This window comes from Mirounga leonina, unplaced genomic scaffold (genome assembly GCF_011800145.1).
Source record: "Mirounga leonina isolate KUSES-001 unplaced genomic scaffold, KU_Mleo_1.0 Mir_91, whole genome shotgun sequence".
Classification (NCBI taxonomy): Eukaryota; Metazoa; Chordata; class Mammalia; order Carnivora; family Phocidae; genus Mirounga; species Mirounga leonina.
Window position 1 is genome coordinate 48,901,512 of NW_023270839.1, and position 19,573 is coordinate 48,921,084.

The 19,573-nt window shown below is 55.2% G+C and overlaps 1 protein-coding gene across 3 annotated transcripts in view; it reads left to right on the plus strand.

The window, feature by feature from the left end:
- Positions 1-19,573, plus strand: part of LINGO1 (leucine rich repeat and Ig domain containing 1) — a 188,352-nt gene that overhangs the window by 125,609 nt on the left and 43,170 nt on the right. For 2 of the 3 annotated variants that reach the window (XM_034994006.1, XM_034994008.1), the window contains one exon: positions 738-823. The exons of the other annotated variant lie outside the window; for it this stretch is intronic. The gene's annotated coding sequence lies outside the window, so the exon portion shown is untranslated. The remainder of the gene's footprint in view (positions 1-737; positions 824-19,573) is intronic. 3 annotated transcript variants of the gene reach the window in all.

Consider the following 19,573-nt stretch of genomic DNA (forward strand, 5'->3'; position numbering starts at 1 on the left):
TGCGTTATATGCTAAACGAATAAAGCCAGACTCAAAAAGATACCTGTAGATGACTCCATTTGTTTGACATTCTGGAAAAGGCAAAACTATAGAGACAGAAAATAGGTCAGTGGTTGTTAGGGACTGGGGTTGGCGGGGAGTTGGCTACAAAGGACAGCACGTGGAGAGTTTTGATAGCATTGTTCTCTGTCTTGAGTGTGGTAGTGGTTACACGGCTGTCTGCAGCTGTGAGAACGCATAGAACTGCGCACTAGAAAGAGTAAATTTTACTGTAGGTAAATTATAGCTCAATTAACCTGCCTGGAAAAAAAAAAAAAAGCTCTCTGTGAGATTGTTGAGACAGGGCAACCCGAATGACAGATCAGTTAATCAGGGTCGTGTGACACGGGGAAGGAGGGCCTCCCGCACCTGGAGCTCAGGGAGGGCTTTCTGAGGAGGTGCCTTGAGCTGAACCTGGATCAGGAGAAGGAGCGGGGCCTGTGAGGATCAGGAGGAAGTGGGGGCCGGGGGCAGAGGGAGCAGCAGGGTGGCGGTGTGGCTGGCGCTGAGTGAGGGAGGAGTGGTCAGCCAGCCAGAGACCCGCAGGCTGGACCAGGGGACCGGCACGGATGGTGGGGCGTCCTCCTGGAAACTCGCAGGGGCTGTTGGTGGTGGTGGGGAGGCCGAAGCCAGAAATCCTGGGTTGAGTAGTACAGACTCATCTTAGCGGCACTAACCTTCCTGCTCTTGCCCTGCAGTGCATGCTGAGACCGCGACCGATAGGCTGCTGCTCCCTGGGCCCCCAGAGGCTGATCTGTTTGCCTCCCAGCGCCATCTGACCCAGGTAGGCGGAGAGCAGGGGCGCTCCCACTGCCTCATGCCTCTGCTTTGGGTGGGAGGGCTCTGGGAGCGAGGAGCGGGATGGGCCTCGGTGAATGAGCCCCTGCCAGGCGCGATGCTGTGGGACACGGGTGGGGTTTAAAGGCTCTGGCCACAGCAGGGCCTCCTGGGGGGCTTGGGGGCCACCGAGAGGCCCCAGGACATATCATTCTGCCAGCCCAGTTGTTTTCTGACATGCTCGCTATCTGCGGTCTGTTCAGCATCCTTTCCCGGCACGCACTTGCTAAGTACGTTGACTGTGGTAGCTTCTGCATCTGTGGGGCTCCCTTTGCTGTCACTCTGGCTTTTCTCTGCCAGAGTCACTGCACCAGCCTTGTGTGTGTGCTTCCATGAGTGACGGCTCTTACTCCGGAAGGCCCCAGCTCTCTGCAGGACTCCCGCCGGGGCCGGGGTGCTCCTCCGGGCACCAGGAGCAGCCCAGCTCACTTTTAATCCACTCGGCGTTTCTCTGCTGCTCCTGGGCGCCCAGGTGGAGGCCTTCTGCTTAGGGCCAAGTGCTCCAAAGGTGGGCTGGGTTGTGGGCTAGGCTTGCCAGAAAAATTTACAGGATGTCCAGTTGAATTAGAGCTTCAAACAGATAACAAATCATTTTTTAGCATAAGTATATCCCCAATACTGCATTGGATATACAATTTTTGCTAAATCTGACAACTCTAGTTGTCTGAAGCCCCAGTCCCCCTCTTCTTCTGACGAGTCCTTGATGGGCCCGCCTTGACCCCCTTAAATCAGCTGCCTCCAGTGCCTATGACGGCTGTCCTGGAGCCAGGGCGGGGGCCAGGCCTGCTCAGGTCACAATCAGTGGACATCTCCTGATCCCCCAGGTCCCACAGGCCAGCCCTGGGGCAGAGACCTGGGGGTTCCCGCTGGAGGCTGTTAAGAGTGTTCTCAGGGTCCTTGCCCTCCCCTCTGGCTCTCTGACAGCAGAGTCCGGGCTGAGGAGGGCATGGGGTGGAGCCGGCTGGGCCTCTGTGCCCATGAACAGAGCTGTGAGACAGGCCTGGAGCTGTGAAAAGAACCAAGAATAGAAAATTGTCTCACGAGCTTGGAACCCAGAGTGCTTGGGGTGCGGGGGTGCAGGTGGGGGGTAACAGGGGTAAGACAGAGCCAGACAATGGAGGGCTTGCAATGTCCTATTTCTGCACCTTGCAACACTGGGGAGACAGGGGAAGTGTTTCCATGGCAAGTAAAGTCATTTTTCTGACCAGTAAGGTAATGTTCTCTATATGTCCTCTACCTATCTATCTATCTAACAGCCCGAAAGTGTTTAAAGCATGCTGTTTGAGCCCTTCCCATAATCTCTTCCTCCCCAGGACTAAACACTGCTAACTAGTTCAATATATCTCTCTCCAGACTCTTTTTTGGTGCACTTAGAGATGTATTTTAAAAGCAAAAACATGGGCTCATCCTAGTTACACTGCTCTGTCACGAGTTTTCACCTAACAACATACTGTATAGATCATTCCAGAGTTCTTCCTTATCCTTTTATGCCCATTTTTGGGTGATCTTTAAATTATGTATCAATGATCAATCTTGCCGGTGGCCATGCAGATTGTTGTGAGCGTGTGGCTGTTTATAAACCTCCCTCAGGGAACCTCCCTGTTGGTGCCTCTGTGTGCACTTGTCTTATGGGTCCTTCAGGAGTGTTTCTGAAAGCGGACCGGCTGGGTCAGACGGCACACACCTTTCCAGGTGTGGTCTCTACAGCCACGTCAACCTCCAGAAGGTTGTGCTGACTTCCCATGTGCAAGAGGCCTCGTCCCCTCATCCTTGCCAGTCGTGGGCATTAGCAATCACTTAAATCTCTGCTAATCTGTTAGGTAAAATGGATTTTCTTTTGCATTTCTTTGATTACGAATGAGGTTGAGCATATCTGTGTATATGTTTGTTGGCCATTTTCATTTCTTCGTTTATGAATTGCCTGTTGATGGCATGTTCTCAGCTCGTTTTTCTACTCATCTGTCCACTCATTCAGCAGGCATTTCTTGAGCACCTACTATGTGGGGCACCGTTTTGGTTAGGGACCTAACAGTGAACAACACTGACAACAGAGACCTGTCCCCTGGAACTTAGGCTCTAGTGGAGGAGAGATAGTCAAGAGAAATGGGTAAATGAGTGAAATCTAATGTGTGTGTTGAGTGTTAAGTGCGAAGGAGGGAAAAATAAAGCAGGGCAGGTGATGGGAAGTGTTGGGCAGCTGGAGCTGGTAGTCAGGAAGGCCTCCCTGGGAGATGGCACTGCAGAAAGCACCGGCAGGAAGCAAGCGAGTGAGGCCCGTGGATGGGAGCCTGGGTGCCAGGCAGGCCGGGTGTGTTCGGGGCACAACGAGAAGGCCAGAGTGGCTGGGACGTGGGGAGTGAGAGAGAGTGGCAGGTATGGCCGGAGAGGGACCAGAAGCAGGTCACGCAGGGCCACATGGACCACCCTTGGCTTTTAATCAGGATAAAGCAGGGAGCCATGGAAGGTTCCGAATAGTGACATGATGTGATCTGAATGTCATTTTAACCAGATCCCCCTGGCTGCTGTGAAGGGGGCCAGGGAAGCAGGGAGATCAGTCAGTAGGCTGTTGTAATGATCTAGGGGAGAGACGGGGGGGGGCGCTTTGAGTGGGGGCGCTTGATGGAGGTGGGGAGAAGTAGATGGGTTCTGGGTGGGTGCTAATGGTAGAGCCAATAGGACTTGCTGACAGTTTGGATGAGGTGGAGTGTTTATGTGAGACAGAGGGGAGCCAAGGATGACTACATTAGTCATCTTGGGCTGCCATAACCAAACATCATAAACTTGGGTAGCTTAAACAACGCATATGTATTCCTCACACTTCCGGAGACTGGGAAGTCCAAGATCAAGGTGCTGGCAGACTCAGTTCTCAGTGAGGACCCGTGCTTGGCTTGCAGACAGCTACCATCTCACCGTGCGCTCCCATGACCTCTAACTTAACCACAGAAAGCCCTGGTGTCTCTTCCTCTTCTTGTAAGGACACTAATCCCATCAAGAGGCCCCACCCTCACGACCTCATCTCATCCTAATTACCTCCCAAAGGCCCCGCCTCCCAGGACCACATTAGGGGTTAGGGCTTCAGCTGATGAATTCTGAGGAGCACAAACATTCAGTCCATAATGGAGTCAATCCATGGAGTCCAGTGACTCCAAGGGCTTGGGCCCAAGTAGCTAGAGGGGTGGGGCTGCCATCAACAGAGATTGGACAGAGAAGAAGGAGGAGTGAGTTTGGTGTAGGTGAGGAGAGCAGCTCACCTGTGGACAGGACTGGCTGCATAATATGTGGGACCTGGAGCAAAATGAAAATGAGTGGACCTCTGTTTAAAAAATTATTACGAATTGCTAAGTGATAACAGTAGGGCATTAAACCAAGAGCATGAAACCACACTCTGGGGCCTTGTGTGACTGCCCAGTGGGCACACCAGTGAGCAGGCCCCAGCTGGGGACATGCAAAGTGTGATATGCCCGCAGATGTCCAAAAAGGGTGGAGTTGATAGTTGGATGTGTGAGGCTGGAGTTCGGGGGAGGGGTCTGGGCTGGAGACACAAATCTGGGATTATCAGCATAAAAGTAGTATTTCAAGCCTTGAGATTGGTTGAGATCATCAAGGGAGTGGATATACATAGAAAAGAGAAGCACCAAAGACTTGGCCCTGGGGCCTCCTTCAGTTAGAAGTTGGGGAGCTGAGGAGGAACCAAAAAGGTGAGTAAGAAAAAGCAACCAGTGGGGTAGAGGAGAACCAGGCAGGTATGAGGTCCTGGAAGCCAAGGGCAAGACATGCTTCAAGCATGAGGTCAAGTAAGATGCAGAGGGAACATTGATCATGCATTAGCTGCGGGAGATCACAGATGACCTTGGTTTCAGTGATGGGGGGCGGGCGGATGTGTGAAATGCATCTTATTGACTTGCAGGAACAAATTGATTTATAAGAGGTTAAGGGATTTAACCCTTTATCTGTCATATGTTGCAAATATTTTCTCACAGTTTTGTGGGGGTTTTGTCATTTAAGTTTATAGAGCTTTTCTTAACCCCTTACATGTTGAAAACTGTCCCGTGGTCAGGTTGGCCTCTCTTGACCTTTACAGTTTCTGGCCTTCCCCAACTGCAAAGTATTGAAAATATTGTCTTCCATTGTTTTCTAGTTGTTTATGAGATTTAAAAATATTTAAATCTGTAGTTCATCTGGAATGTTCTTGTGTATGTGGTTTGAGGTAGGGATCCAAGTGTTTTGCCCCAAATGATCAGCCAGTTGCTTTGACACTTGACTGAGTAAGCTTTCCTCCCTGCTCTGCAGCTCCTTGGCCATCATTCGATCCCGCTGATCTGTGCCTGGGGAGTCATTTGGGAAGTCGAGAGAACGGAGGCTTGGTCACTGATGGGGGGTGGAGTGTGTGGGGGCAGGAGTGGAAGCGGACACAGTTGCCTTCAGTGAGGGAAGAGGCAAAGGGAAGTTAGGAAGGATGGGAGCTCTCAAGTATGGAGGGCCTCCTGTGTGCCCTCACAGTTCTGCAGGGGTGGTATTCTGTATACCCATTTGCAGATGAGGAGACTGAGGCTCTGTGAGCAGTCATCACATGTCCAATGGCATCAGCTCTTAGGAGGTGGAGCTGAGCCTGGGAAGCAGCTCTCTGTAACCACACCTGTGTTCTGTCCACCCAGGTGAAGGGAGAGGCGAAGGGGAGCAGTTTCCAAGAAGGCTGGAAGGGCTCCAGGCACAAAATCCCCCCCCCCCCCACTCTGCTTCCCCGTCTGCCATTTGGCTGGGTCTTGAAGGTTTTCCCATTTTGAAGAGGAACCTGTTAAAATCAGAATACTCCTGGCAGGGAATCACACGTTAAGTTTACAGCTAACATCTTAATTATCAGTTAACACCTCTGCAGGGATTAGCTGACAGCCAGCTGAGGACACTGAATGGGGGCCGGTGTGATATGTATCTGGGCTGGGAAAGGCCAGGAAGGGGGAGGGGTGATAGAGGAGGAGGCAGGTACCCAGCAATTCACAGCTTTCTTCTGGGCCCTTGGGAAAGAGACCAGGAGGTAGAGAGGGATCCAGGTGGTGGTTGGGGGGGGGGGGGCTGGGTAGCAGGGGAGTGGCAGCTACTCTGTGAAGCCTGGGGCTGGGGCTCATAGAGGAGCTGACAGCTATTCGACACTTACTGCGTTCTGGTATCAGAGAAGGCTTGTCACATTCTCAGTCTTGGCCTTAAGGACGTCAGGAAATCAGCCACCCATTAGCTACCTCGGGCACCAGTTGCCAGCAGTCATTCCGAGCTGGGACTTGTCTCTGACACCCATAGACGGAGTCTGTCACCTAGCCCTGAGGAGTAGTCGTAGGAGAGAGGCTGAGGCGTCTGGAACCTCTTCTAGTTCTTTGAGGGCCAGTCTACCCTGCTAGGGTCAGGCTAGGTGTGAGCAGGTCAGGGCTCAGTGTGTGACCAGAGTCAGTGCTTAGAGGGTGAGCAAGGTCAGGACTCAGGGAGTAACCAAGGTTAGGGTTCAGTGTGTGACCAGGTTCAGGACTCAGTGTGTGACCAGTGTTGGGGCTCAGTGTGTGACCAGGGTCAGGGCTCGGTGTGTGACCAGGGTTAGGGCTCGGTGTGTGACCACGGTCAGGACTCAGTGTGTGACCAGGATTAGGGCTCAGTGTGAGAGCAGGGTCAAGACTCAGTGTGAGGCCCTGGATAGGTATCTGACAGCCTCCCAGCCCAGTGGTGCAGGAGGGCAGGGGTAAAGAAAGATGTGACTGCTTGTCTAAAGCTGGCCTTTCTCTCCCAGAAGGGCTTCCTTCCCATTTACTCCACTCTGCACAGGGGGACTGATCTTTGTCTTTAGGGAATATCATGAGCCTAAAAGTGACTGGCCACCCAACCACTTCATCACTGTGTGGACTCTGACGGCCTTCCCGCGATCCTGGAGCAGCTCCTCCCTCGTCTCCCCTCTTCCTCCTTGTCTTTTCCCTCCCCCCCTCTCCCCTGCCTGTCTCCCCTTGTCTTGCACCCAGTTGCTGGCAGCCAGACCCTGAGACTCCCAGACACCCTTCCAATTCGAAGCTGGCCCAGGTCCCAGGTAACCTGCGTCATACACCTCCAGCTCTTCCCTCATTCTCTCCTGCACATTCTCTGTACCCAGCGGTGCCACTAGGGCTTGGCTGGGAAGGGAGCCCCTTGGGAGGGGTGCAGGTAGTGATGAAGTAAGACTTCCAGGCGGGGAAGAGCCTCTGAGTTCGGTGCCTGGTTGCAGGCCCGAGAGCATCTCCAGGCAGGGCACGGGCCAGAGCAGAGGCTGGGGGTCTCTGCAGGTGCTGGGGTGGGGCCTATGTAAATTGGGGGGGCAGCTGAGAAGTGTGAGGGGTCAGATGGAGGAGGCCTCCATGGCCACTTAGAGACTTCAGAATTTATTCCCAAGGCCAGCAGTTTCCCCCGTTTTATTCTGTAGCAGTTCAAACCCGTCACATGGAAGCCTAGAGTGGAAAACAGACTCAGTTGTTCGTTCAGCAAATGTTTACTGGGCACCTAGTCTTCTAGCCCCAGAGACACTGCTGTGAACCAAATAGGAAGCAGTTCCCTGCCCTCAGGGAGCTGACAGCTACAGGGCGGCTGTGGCTAAAGGAAGCCTTACTCTACTGCCCATTCCCCGGGGCAGCTCTGCAAACACAGGGGCTCCTGGGGCAGGTCCTGGAAATGTGCTGTCCTTAAGGAGCCTGAAGGAGATGCTGCAAGAGAAGATTTCTTTCTGCTGATGGAAGGTTCTGGGAGGGAGGATGGCAGAGTCAAAGAGGAGGTGAGCAGGAGAGGAAGAGAGAGAAGGACCTCTCAGGAGAGGAGAACCCCGCGCCCTGTGGCTCACCCATTAGGGCAGAGAAAAGGGATGAGGCCCTCCCAGGTATGGTGGCCAGTTGTCCTGATTTGCTCAGGACTGTCCTGCTTTTAGCACATGTCAGTCCCAGGATGGTCAGTCATACCACTTGAGGGCCACTCTGCACGTGAAGCTCAGCCTCTGCCCCTGCCAACAACTTGGCATCCAGTCAAGTTGTCCTGGGCATCTGAGAAACTGGGTGTCTAGGTCATGGTGCCAGTTATGCCTAAGGATTATGGGAAGTAATTGTGGGCTGGCTTGGGGTGCTGCTGAAGGAGTGAGGGGAGGGGCCTCCCTGCGGTGGCTGAGCCGCCTTTGGGGCCCCAAAGAAGACTGAGGCCTGATGGAGCAGATGGGCTCCGTTCTGAGGCCCGGGGAGTCTGGGGGGCTTGAGGTAGGAAGCAAGAGCAAAGGTGCCCGCACTGTTTGTCTGCTTCCTGGGCCCACTGGGGGCTGGCCAACGGCTGCCCTGGGTCATGCAGCCCCAGTCCGGAGGCCTGGCTTCTCTGCCCGATTCTGCCTCCAGCTGGTTGTGTGACCTTAGGACAGGCGACCCTGAAACTGGACCTCAGTGGCTTGACCTGAGACACGGCTGTGACTCTGGGCCAGAGCCACCTGAGGCAGGCTTTGGAAAGCACAGAATGTGGCCTGGGTTCATGTGCTGCTTTGGTCACCGTTGTGGCTCAAGGGCCTGCCCTTGGGTGCTGGCTCTGGGGACCACAGAGGGGCCTCAGGGAGGGCCAGCTCTCCCTTCTTATGGCAGAGACCGGCGTGTGAATGATAGGATAAAAATTGGAGGCCCCAACCAGGGATGTGGCTTGTGGATGTGTTTTGTTCCATTTCAAACAATTTGGTTTTTTAAAATTGAGGTATAATTCACATCCCGTAAAGCTTGTCATTTTAAAGTGTACAATTCAGTCTTTTTTATATTCACAAGAGGGTACAACAATCACTGTTCTAATTTCAGAGCCTTTCCGTCACCCTCAAAGGGAACCCTGTACCCATTAGTGGTTACTCCCCCTCTGTCCATCTCGCAGGCCCTGGCAACCACTAATCTACTTTCCTCTCTTAGGACTTGCCTAGTCTGGACATTTCATATTGATGGAATCATACACCAGGTGGCCTGTTGGGTCTGACATCTTTCCCTTAAGATAATGTTTTCAAAGTTCATCCACGTTGTAATGTGTATCAGTATTCCTTTTTATGGCCCAATAATATTCCATGTTATGGATACACGACGTTTTGTTTATTCATTCATTCACGGACATTCGGATTATTTCCTCTTTTTTGGCAATTATGGCAATTTGGCAATGATGCTGCTAGGAGCGTTTGTGTACCTGTCCTTGTGGGAATGTGTTTTCTGTTCTCTTGCGTCCACCCCCGGGGCTGGGTTTGCTGGGCCATGAGGTGACTCGGCATCTCTGCCTCCGTCAGGGCAGGTACTCTCCACTCTCAGGCCCCGCCACTCCCAATGGCATCACAGTGCCCCTTCACTCTCTGTCATCTCCTCTCTGGCCCCTGTAGGCTTCTAAGTTTTCAGCCTTTGATTATAGAACAGTGATGGAGGGAAATATGGGGGGCTGTAGGAGACAGAGAAGGCTCCTGACCCAGAGAGGGGTTCTGGAGGGCTTCCTGGAGGAGATACCACCTGAGCTTACTTAGGCCCAGTGGACATTTTCTAGGGCAAAAAGAGTGAGGAAGAGTCCTCCTGGAGGGAGACAAAAGCAGGAAGGTGTGAGACGCCCCCCCTTTCCCCACCCTGGTGGACAAGCACTGGGAGGCGTGGGGGGGCTCCAGGGCCCAGCCAAGATGCCCTCTCTCCCTTCCTCCAGGGCTTACCTTCTCTCCGTCTTCTATCTTGGTCTTCTCTGCCGTTTGTTCAGGGAACTCTAAGGAGCTTGAGAGAAGGGGAAGATGAGGGAGTGAGAAGCCAGCGGCCCCTGCAGCGAGAGCCTGAGCGGGGTGGGCAAAAGGATGGGGGACTTCGGCGCTTCCTTAGCTGGGGTCAGAGTCTGAGGACCTAGGGCAGAGGTGACCGTGGGCCAGGACACCTCATGTCTCCAAATGGCATCTGCTTGTCCCTCCCTCGGGGGCAGGTGAGAGGTGGGATGGGCCCTGCCAGGCTAGGTGAGGCCCAGGGCGGAGGCAGAGTGAAAGGCCTGGACCTGGAGCTGCACGCACACCCTCCCAGGCTTCTGCTCCACTACCTAATGGGTAATTATACCCTGACACGCATGGAGGCAAAGAAGGGATTTTCTGTGGAGCAAAATCTCCCGTGAAATATTCAGGCCACACCGGGCTTCACTTCCCAGCCGCCTAATCGCTGCTGCTTGGCTTGGCCACAGCTTGAGAGGCCACACGTGCCTGGAAGGCCACATGGGGCTTTTTATTTCCTTCTCAATGGGGAGAGGTTTCCACGGGCTAGGAAGAACCTGGGCTCGGGACCTAAGATGTTGCGTGCGTGTGTGTGTGTACGTGGGCCTGTGCGTGCTTCCTGTTTCTAGCCTGTGCATGTTGGTCTATGAACTTGGCCACGTGTGTGTATTGTGGGTGTGCATGTGTCTGTGTGCAGACACACTCTGGCATGGACAGGGCAGCTCGCCAGCTCACTGGGTTGTCTCTGCAGGTGCTTCTCCACTCTGCCCTGATCTCTGATTCTCGGGGTGGGAGGGCAAGTGTGACGCCCTCTGACGGGGGGAAGGCCACCCTAATGTGTGAGTTCTGCCTGTGCCTGGCATGGCACGCAGGGTTTGACAGCCCTGAAGCCCTCACCAGCTCAAGGTCTCAGGGACACCAGATGGCAGCCGGCCTGCTATACGTGTGAGTCAGGCTTTGCTTCTCTTCTGACTTTAGTGTGTGTTTGGTTTCCACCGAGTTTTGAGTGCTTGATGTGGGGCTGGGGCGGGATGGGGGTAGGACGTTTGCTTCTGAGAGTTCATTGAGCTGGGACATATCTGTCTCTTTGTCAATGCACCGCCCCCCCCACAGTCCCTCAGCTACACCACTGGTCTCATCCAGCCCATAAAATCTTGTATTTTCCTGAAGGGTCTGAGGGTCATCCTATTAAATCTTGCTTTTGCAAGTTCATTCTCTCTTCCACGTTGCACAAGATAGGCGGGACTAGAATTATCATACCCATTTGGCAGATGAGGAAACTGAGGTTCAGAGAGGCAAAGAGACATGCCTGAAGTCACTCGGTGAACGAGGGCTTTGAGCAAGAGCACTAACTCCTCCTCCCTTCACATGGACGCGTGGCCCTTGGTGGAGGGGAGCCTGCCCAGAGGAAATAGGCCCTAGTTTCATGAATGAATCCAGCTGGAGGGTGCTTCCTTCTCCACATGGAGAGATGGCCCCAGGGCTCTTGCCATCTCTACATCAACAGGCAGGGCTACAGGAGGCAATAATATTGATGTCCATCATTGATATTTCTTTATTGTGGCTGTGATTAGCAATTCCTCCACAGCTGAGGCCCGATCTGGCAGACAAGTGGAGGAGCTCCGGCTTATTAATGTCAGCCTGTTAATGTCACACTGACAAGGCTGATGGGGGACTGGCCTTAGCTAGGGAGGAGGCGAGGCGGAGGGCTGAGCAGAAGGTCGGCAGCTTTCCCCTTCTCTCCCGGGGACTCGCTGTCCTTGAGCACGGCCCTCTAGAGCTGCCCTCATCCCATTCTTCTCCCTGGAGCTCACTTCCCAGGCTGTCTCCTTCGCTCCATGGCCCCTCACCCCTCACTGTTCTGCTAGGATGGCTTCCATTAGAGAGCGGCCTCCACAGCCCCAGGGAAAGCCCACAGGCGTCAGCACGAGACCTCCCACATCCCGGGAAGGAGAGCAGCTCCTCAGCCCTCTGCCCTCCGCCAGCTGGGAGAAGCCCCCCAGCCCTGCCACAGTCAGACCTGCATACCCCCAAAGGTGCCAGCCTCCATGGCGAGGCAAGCACAGCCCCTTCCTGCAGGTCACTGCACACGTCCCCTCATCCGTGCGCTGTTTCAAACAGGAGGGCTAAGATGAGCACTCCCAGACCTCTGGGAGTCTCCTTGTCCACCACTTCAGGCTCTCCTCTTCCCTCCCCTCCAGGGACTTCTTCCCTCAGTGTCCCTCCACCTACATCTCTTTAGATCCTTCGGTTCCTTGAGCAGGAAGCCAAGCCAGCCATCATCCAGGGAGAAGTTACTCAGCCCTTGTCATCTCCCCAGCGCCCTAGCTGCCAGCCCGCCAGTTGGCTGAGTGCCTAGCGTACGATGCCTCTGCACTAAAGGTAAACCTAGCCCTGGTGGCCACCCTTGTTTCTTGACCGTTTATTCTGTGGTGGGTCGGTTAAAAGCATCTTACAAGAATCTGATCCTCAAAACAACCCTGTGGGATAAATACACTTATCATCCCCATTTTACAGATGAGGAAAACTGAGGTGCAAGGAAATTGAGCGCGCCCAAGCCCTCCTGCTGAGCCGCCCCTCCTCAGCCTCCAGCTGTAGCCCATCAAGTCATTTCCTCCAGCCCCTTCTCTCCTCCCTGGGCTCTCCAGGACAGGCAGGGTCGTGTCTTCCTTGGTCTTCCCACCCAGGGCGTGGGCCAAAGCAGCAGCATGATCAGCAAGCGTGGGTCATGGTGGCGGCGGCACAGTCCTCTGAGCACTGCATTCAGCAGATGGTTGCCCTTCCATGGTTCTCTGGAGGGCGCCCGCTGCCTGGGAGCACTGTGCACTCTGCGGACCGGGGTCTCGTGCAGTCTATGCCCTGCCCATGGCGTTTTCCACATGAGGCCCCAGCATCTGACCGCAAGGCTCCCTGATGCAGAGAGGCAGCCCCGCCTGCTGAGCTGCCCGCCCCCCCGCCCCCAAAGAGACCTTCGAAGCTGTGTCTCAGCTCCTTCCGGGACTTGGCAAGGATGTCATTCACATCATTTATTCTTTTGTTGGACAAACACTTGCCGGCTGTGTGCTCTGACCACCGGGCCCTATGGAGGGTCTTCAGCATGCTGAGATGACCGGGGGCACAGGGCCTAGTGGGACAAAAGCAGAACGTGACCTGACCAGTGCAGGTTAACACTTGCCCAGGGGAGGTGGTACCCAGCATCGTGTGGGGATGGGCAGGACGCGGGAGGGAGGCAGCCAGGAGAAGGAGGTATTTTCAAGTTGAGGGAGAGGGAAGGGCAGGCAAAGGGAACAGCCCGTGCAAAGCTCTGAGTCTGAGAGAGCAGGTTGGGCTCGGGAAGAGGCAAGTTCAATTATAAAATACCCAGGTGGGTGGGCCTGCTTGAGGAGGGGTGGGGCTGGCTCTGGGAGCCATTGGGAGGATAGGTGCACCCCCAGCCCCTGCGGGTGCTTGGGATCCCTGGAGGGGACTGTGAGGACAGTCCCTAAAGGCCAGGGCATCTATACGTATAGGTCACAGGCCCAGGACATGTTGCAGGGAATTTCAGCACATCTCCTTCCCTGCCCAGTGTGGGGTGACATGTGCTAGGCCAGTGTCCGGGGGGGCGGGGAGTGCTGTTCTCCAGCATGGTGACTGAGCCAGCCAGGGAGAGGCCATGTGAGGACCAAGGGTCCCCTGACCACACCTACTGGCAGGCTGCCTTGGGCTCAGGAACCAGATGCACCCGGACCAGGCCTACATTCCTCTGAGCCACACCTCCAGGCAGTCAGCGCTCCCAACCCTTGATGCCCCAGCCCCTCCAACGGGGTCGCCTCAGTGGGAGGAGGGTCACTGAGGCCCCACAGTGGCAGGGCCCCACACACAAGCAGTGGGAGCTATCCCGCCCTTCAGAGGGATATTGGGGTCCTTGGCAAGGACGAGACCCTTCGCTCTCGGGGTCCAGGGCAGAGCCAGGCCCAGCTGGACAGGAGGTGGTGCGTGGCTCAGGGAGGGCACAGGTCAGGCAAGGAGTCCTGAAGGCTGGCAGAGGAGGAGGAGGCTTCCCTCTGGAGATTTACTGCCAGAAGTTGTCCCAGGATTTGACTTGAGTACCTAGTGGCCAGGCTCTGGGGAAAATCTCTCTCACCTGCCTCCTGGGGCCCAGAGTAGCCCATGGAGGAAGCAGGCACCGCCTAGCCCAAGTTCACACGTGTACAAGCATGTACATGCATGTGTCCACCTGTGTGGGCAGCTCACGCTCATGTGTGTACAGGCATGTTTCTGTCTGTACACGGAGGCCTCTGTGTGTGCATCATGAGTGTGTCCCTCTCTCTATATGTGCAAGGCTGTGTGTCCACATGACCGAAGGAGGGTGTCCCTGGGAGTACGGTGCCGCATCTGTATGTGTGCCTGAGAGCCCCTGGCCGCAGCCGCAGCCCCACAGGACACACCCTTTTCTTCCCACTGGAGCTGGAAAGCTCCCGAACCTGCTGCTGCCAGGCCTGGGCCCGGCTCTGCCCTGCCTGTCACTCACAAGGCCTGCCCCTGAGTCCTGAGGTCTGGCCTCCTGGGGACAGACATTGTGGGTGGAGGTGGGCATCAAGGGGACAGCTCAGGCTGAGAGGGGCTGTCCCTCTTTCGCGTGTTCCCTGTCCATCTCTAAGTGCCTGCCATGGGATACTGACAGGGAGGTTCCCCCCCTCCCCTATATAGCCCCCATGATGGGGAGCTCAGCACCTCCCAGAGCAGCACCGAGGTGCCCAGAAAGGAGCGGTCAGGAGAGTCAGAGGGTAGGGTCGTGGCTCAGCTGGGGCTTCGGCTCCTGGCAGCAAGGGCAGGCTTGAGGATTCGGGGCCTTTTACCTTGTTGTCAAGAGCATATTTCAGCTATTAGTGACAGCAGCAAAGGATTTGGGGAGGATTTCTCTTTCATTTCCCAGAGCTTTCAGCGAGCCTCCTCCCTTCCCACCCATCTGCCTGCCAGGGCTGAGAATATACACACACACACACACATGCACACACACACGCACACACACGCTTGGTGTTCCTGTGTGGCTGAGAGAGGGAGAGAAATCTGGGTCAGTCTCCCAGAGAAGGCTCCATGGCGTCTCCCCACCTTCCCCGGCAAATGCTCAGTGTTGCAAACTTGGGCTGTGGTCTGATGGCCAGAGCCTGCCTCAGCCCTGCCCTAGCCTGCCAGAGATGCCCTGCAGAGGGACCCCGGGCTCACCCCTCCTGGGCCCTCCCTGGGCTTCCCTGTCCAGGTGACCTTACCCTGCGGCCTCGGTGTCTCCCTCAGCCAGGACTCGCAGGTCATTTCTGCCATGCTGAGGGTGATGGAGGCTTTCTCATCCCCTATTGGACCCTCCGGCTTCAGCCCCTGAGGTCTGGGGGATGGGGGGGGAGGAGTGGTTTGGGGAAGACTGTCTCTGGAGCTGGGGGCCATGTAATAGGAACCCCGTGCACAGAATGCCTGAACCAGAGGAGGGGTCCCTAATGGTGGAATTTCAAGCAGTGTGGAGGGCCAGGGTCTAGGTAGGATGCCTCATGGAGGGGTTTTCTGAGAGAGGGTAGAGAAACAGCTAAAGATACCACTGCCATTTCAGGATGGAGCTTGCAGTGGGGACTTAGCTAAAGGCCTGAGGGGTTGAGTGGGTGCCTGAGACAAGCCCGAAGTCCATAGGGGGGCCCTGCGACACCCAGTGACTGCAGGGAGACATTCAGTGGACTGGGTGGTGGAGGGAGGTGGTGGGGTTTCCTGTTTCTCTGGGGAAAATGGGATCCCGGGGAGTTGCCATGCTTTAAATCACCTGGGGACACTGGCAGCCTTCCCACCCCCTCCCCTGGGAGACACCAGAGCTCCTTCCTTCTTACTGCCCCTGGCACAGAGTTCTCGGGTGACCTAGCAGATCTCTGTGTCCTTCTACAGGGTGACCATGGGGTCCTCAGTGCCGACCTTTCAATGTCAGTCGACTGAAGGGATAGAGAATTGATTTGATTTAAGCTAGATACAAGGAAGGACTTCCTGATGCCACTGGGGCAGCCTTAGCCTCCAGCTTGGTGCTGATAAAGATGAGACAGATCCTTCGAAGGTCTGTCAGGTGGAGGGGGGTGACCCCAGGCCTCCCAGCTTCCCCCAGAGGCCAGTCCCTGCCCACCTGCAGGGCTCCAGCCCGGAGTCCACTGAGACACCCATTTTGTTTTCGAGCATAGGATGTGTGTGCCCCTTGGTGGGGGGTTGGCTGTTGAAATACTGGAGTCACTTGCGTGTGTGTTGATAACCGCTATGTACGTACGTGCATGTGATAGGCGAGGGCACACGCACAGGACAGCTCAGGAGTCACCTCACAGACTTGAAAACTTGTTCAGAGTATGGGACCAGAGATCAGCCGGCTCTAGAAGGGGCTCGAGGGATTCCTTTTTAGGCCATGGGGAGTGTGGCTCACCTCTCCTTCCTCACCAGCCACTATGGAGTGGCGACTCCTAGGCCGGGGCATTCAGGGAGACGCTGGAGAGGGCAGTGGCTCCCTGCCTTTGAGGCCTGGCAGGGAGGAGATGAGGAGGGCCAAAGAAGGCCTTGAAGAGCAGGTGGAGAGTGTTGGAGTTTGAGAGGGAGAGGTGAGGGCAGGGTCATGGCCTCCTCAGATGCGGCCCCAGGGCAGGGGTGGGTGTCCCCTCTCAGACTGGCATCCCTGTGGCATAGCGAGGCTCCTGGACAGCCCACCCCTCCTTGAGAACCTTTGGAAAAGAGTTCCCTGCTCCCTTGTCCCCAAGGGCCCCAGCCAGCCCCATCCCTTTTCCCTTCTGGCCATACCCAGGCGCATCCTCCCTCGGTCCCTGCCGTGCCAGCCAGGCCAGGCTGCAGCCTTGTGCTCAAGCCCGGCTCTGGCCAGGGGCATCCGGGCTGCCAGCACGTCATCCCTCTGCTAGCCTGACTCACTCAGGGCATTCATGGAGCCCCCAGGACTCCGAAGGCTAGGGGCACAGACAAACATATGTGCGTCCTCCCTGAGCAATAGGGTCAGGAACTGGAAAAGGTGTAATTCGGACTGTCAGCCCGGTTATCAGTTATTGTGCCAGAAGTGGTTCCTGCCTCAGCCCCCACCTCCTCTTGCCTCCATTCAGAGGGCCATGCCGGATCCCAAACTGGAAAGGGAGCAGGGCAGGGTATGGTGTGGGCAGTGTCCTGGGCAGGGATGGCCCAGGAAGATTGCGGCAGAATCTGAGATAATCTCCCCAGCATTGGCCCTTGGAGGGTCTGTATGACCCTCTGGTTCAGCACAACTATTGTGCGGACAGGGAAACTGAGGCCTAGTAAATGTAGAGGGCTGGCCTCTGCCTTTGTGTGGTGAGGACCCCAGCTTGCTCGGTCCCTCCGGGAAGGGCTGAAGGGAAAAAGGAGCAGAGGGTGGGGAAGGCAGGAAAATAGGATGCAAGATCTAGGATGGTGTGAGGCATGTGACCAGCTGTTCACCCAGCAAATGTTGTCTAAGCCGTTGGCCAGACAAGGGCTTGTCTCAGCCCTGCCCTCAGCAATGGTGGCCTAGCTGAGGATGGACTGCGACTTGCACTGGATCCCATTTGGAGTCTCACATGGCCTGGAAAAGTAGGTGCCATTATCCCCATTTCATAGATACACAGGCTGAGGCCCAAAGTGAGGCCTTACCAGGGCATATGGATAGGGAGGGACAGTGCCTGCCCAAAGGGGACACAGACCTGCTCCTGGTAAGGGGGTCTCCCACAACTGAACACTCTTAGCAAGGCTTTGCTCACTGCCTTAAGGCAGAACTGGGAGGGATAGACACTTGTCTTTAGGACTCCAGACTTCCCAATTTGTTCCCTGTGCTCGCCAAGAATTTCTTCTGTAAGTGTGACCACAGTCCCTCATGCTTTAACTCTTGTGGGATCTTGTCAATCCAAAGCCCACACCGACCTCTCCTCTGTTCCTGTCTTCTTGGTTCTGAGTGGGTCTCGGGGCTTGGCCACTGGGCCCTGCAGCCTGGCCAGCTCCTGAGGGCGAGGGGTGAAAGTGACCCACAGCAACCTTCCCACAGAGGCCTATTTGAGAATCAGCTCACCTTTGCCTAGCGTTGCCGTCCTCATCACAGCCTCTGCCCATCTCATTTTTGCTAAACCTCATTTGCCATCTGAAGGGCTTCATTTTCTACTCTGTTTGCCCGTAATCACCCCCCAGGCCCATTCCTGTCTCCCCAGTCTCCCCGCAGTGCCCAGCGCTGTGGTGAGCAGGCAGCCAGGCTCAGGTACGGCTCAGAGCCCTTCCTTCCTCCCTCCTGCCTGTCTTGGGAAGGGGTTTGTGCTCCAAGTAAGTGTTGTATCCCTGCCCCTGTGGATTTCCCTGCTGCCAAACCAGACATGTAGTTTGGTTGAGAACTAGGGTCAGACTCTCAAGTCCTTGAAGGCTTTTCTCTACTCCCTCTCCACCTTATTCACCCAGGCTAGGAAGACCTAGGGTTCACCCTGAAACCTGGACCTTGCTCCATGTACCACCCCCCCCAACAAGCTTCATATTTGCCCTCATCCAGAGAGAAGCTGACCTTAGATCAGGTTAAGCAGGGAAGCAAGGTGGCTTTTTAACTAATTCATACTAAGGTGGGAGTGACTGATAGCAATTTATCCTACCTGTGGTATTTGGATTTGAACAGAGGAGCATTATAGCAATAATACTGATAATAACAGTAATAAATCTCTAACTGAGTTTTTACTGTGTCAGGTACTGTTGTTAACACTGTACATGTATTAAATCATTTAATTGATCCACTAACCCAGATGAATTTCTAATTGGTAGGAAGATAAGGAAAGAACGTTGAGGGGCAGGAGGAGAATGAGGAAGCAGGAGACAGACCTCTTACTCCTGCACACCTCCATCCCAGCTCCCACTTGCTATAGAAGAGTCCAGTTGTTTGCACTGCAAACCATGTCAGGCATTTGCTTGAGGTCACCTTGGGAAGGCAGGGGAGGCTCTGCTTCTCCCTGGGGCTCACAGTTCTCCCATGTGATGCCTGGGAGGGTGGCATCCCAGGCTAGGCAGCCTGCACCTCCCCGCTGCCCCCAATCTCTGAGCACCCTTTAAAAAGTCCCTTGGTGTTAAGGGTCATCATACAGACCCCTGAGGAGTCAAAGGCAATGTGCTCCATGGTCTCTGAACCCCTCCTAGTCTCCTGTGGCTAAATAGCCGCCTGGCCTTCTGACCATACTGTTGACTCTGCTCCAGGCTGGACATGCCCCAGAGCCCATCTATAAGTGTGATTTAATGTGAGCCTCAAATAAACCCTACAAGGTGAGTGGAGCTGGGACAAGGATCCCCATTTTGCAGGTGGGGAGACCGAGGCTCAAAGAGAAATAACTGTGCTGAATCTTCTGACCCAGAAGGATGGCCTAATGAACTCCTTCTGAAGGGAGGGGTGTGGAAGGCTTATCGCACCCTAACAGGGACACTCACCATTTCAAACAAATGAATGTGAGGTAGTGGTAGCATTTCTGGCCCCGGCCCTTTGCATCTCCACCACGCTGTCTCCTGGATCCTCCGGGCATCCCCTGTCAGAGGAGGCTGAGTGGCTGCTCCTAGATTGGCCGCCTACCACCCCCCCTCAGCCTCTCCTGCCTTCCAGTGTTCAGGGTCAGGCTGCCTGGAAATTCAGTAATTGATCTGGGAGACTTCCATTGCAAATCTCCCAGCATGGCCTGCTTTGCCCATACGGCCAGCTGCCACGCCCCACCGCGCATCCCATGCAGCCTACCCTGATGGTGACCAGCCATCCGTCCCTCCATGGGAAGGTGGCTGGCCATTCCCTGCTTCTCTCACCCCACACTCCTGAGGGCAGGGCCCCAGGGACTCTGAACTCAGAAGTAACATTGTTCTGAACTGATCTCAACCACCAAGTGCTGTGTGGTCTCAAGCAAACCACTTCCCTTCTCTGAGTCTCCGTTTCCACACCCAGGATGTGGATCGAGGTCAGATGGCAGTGTGACAAAGTGT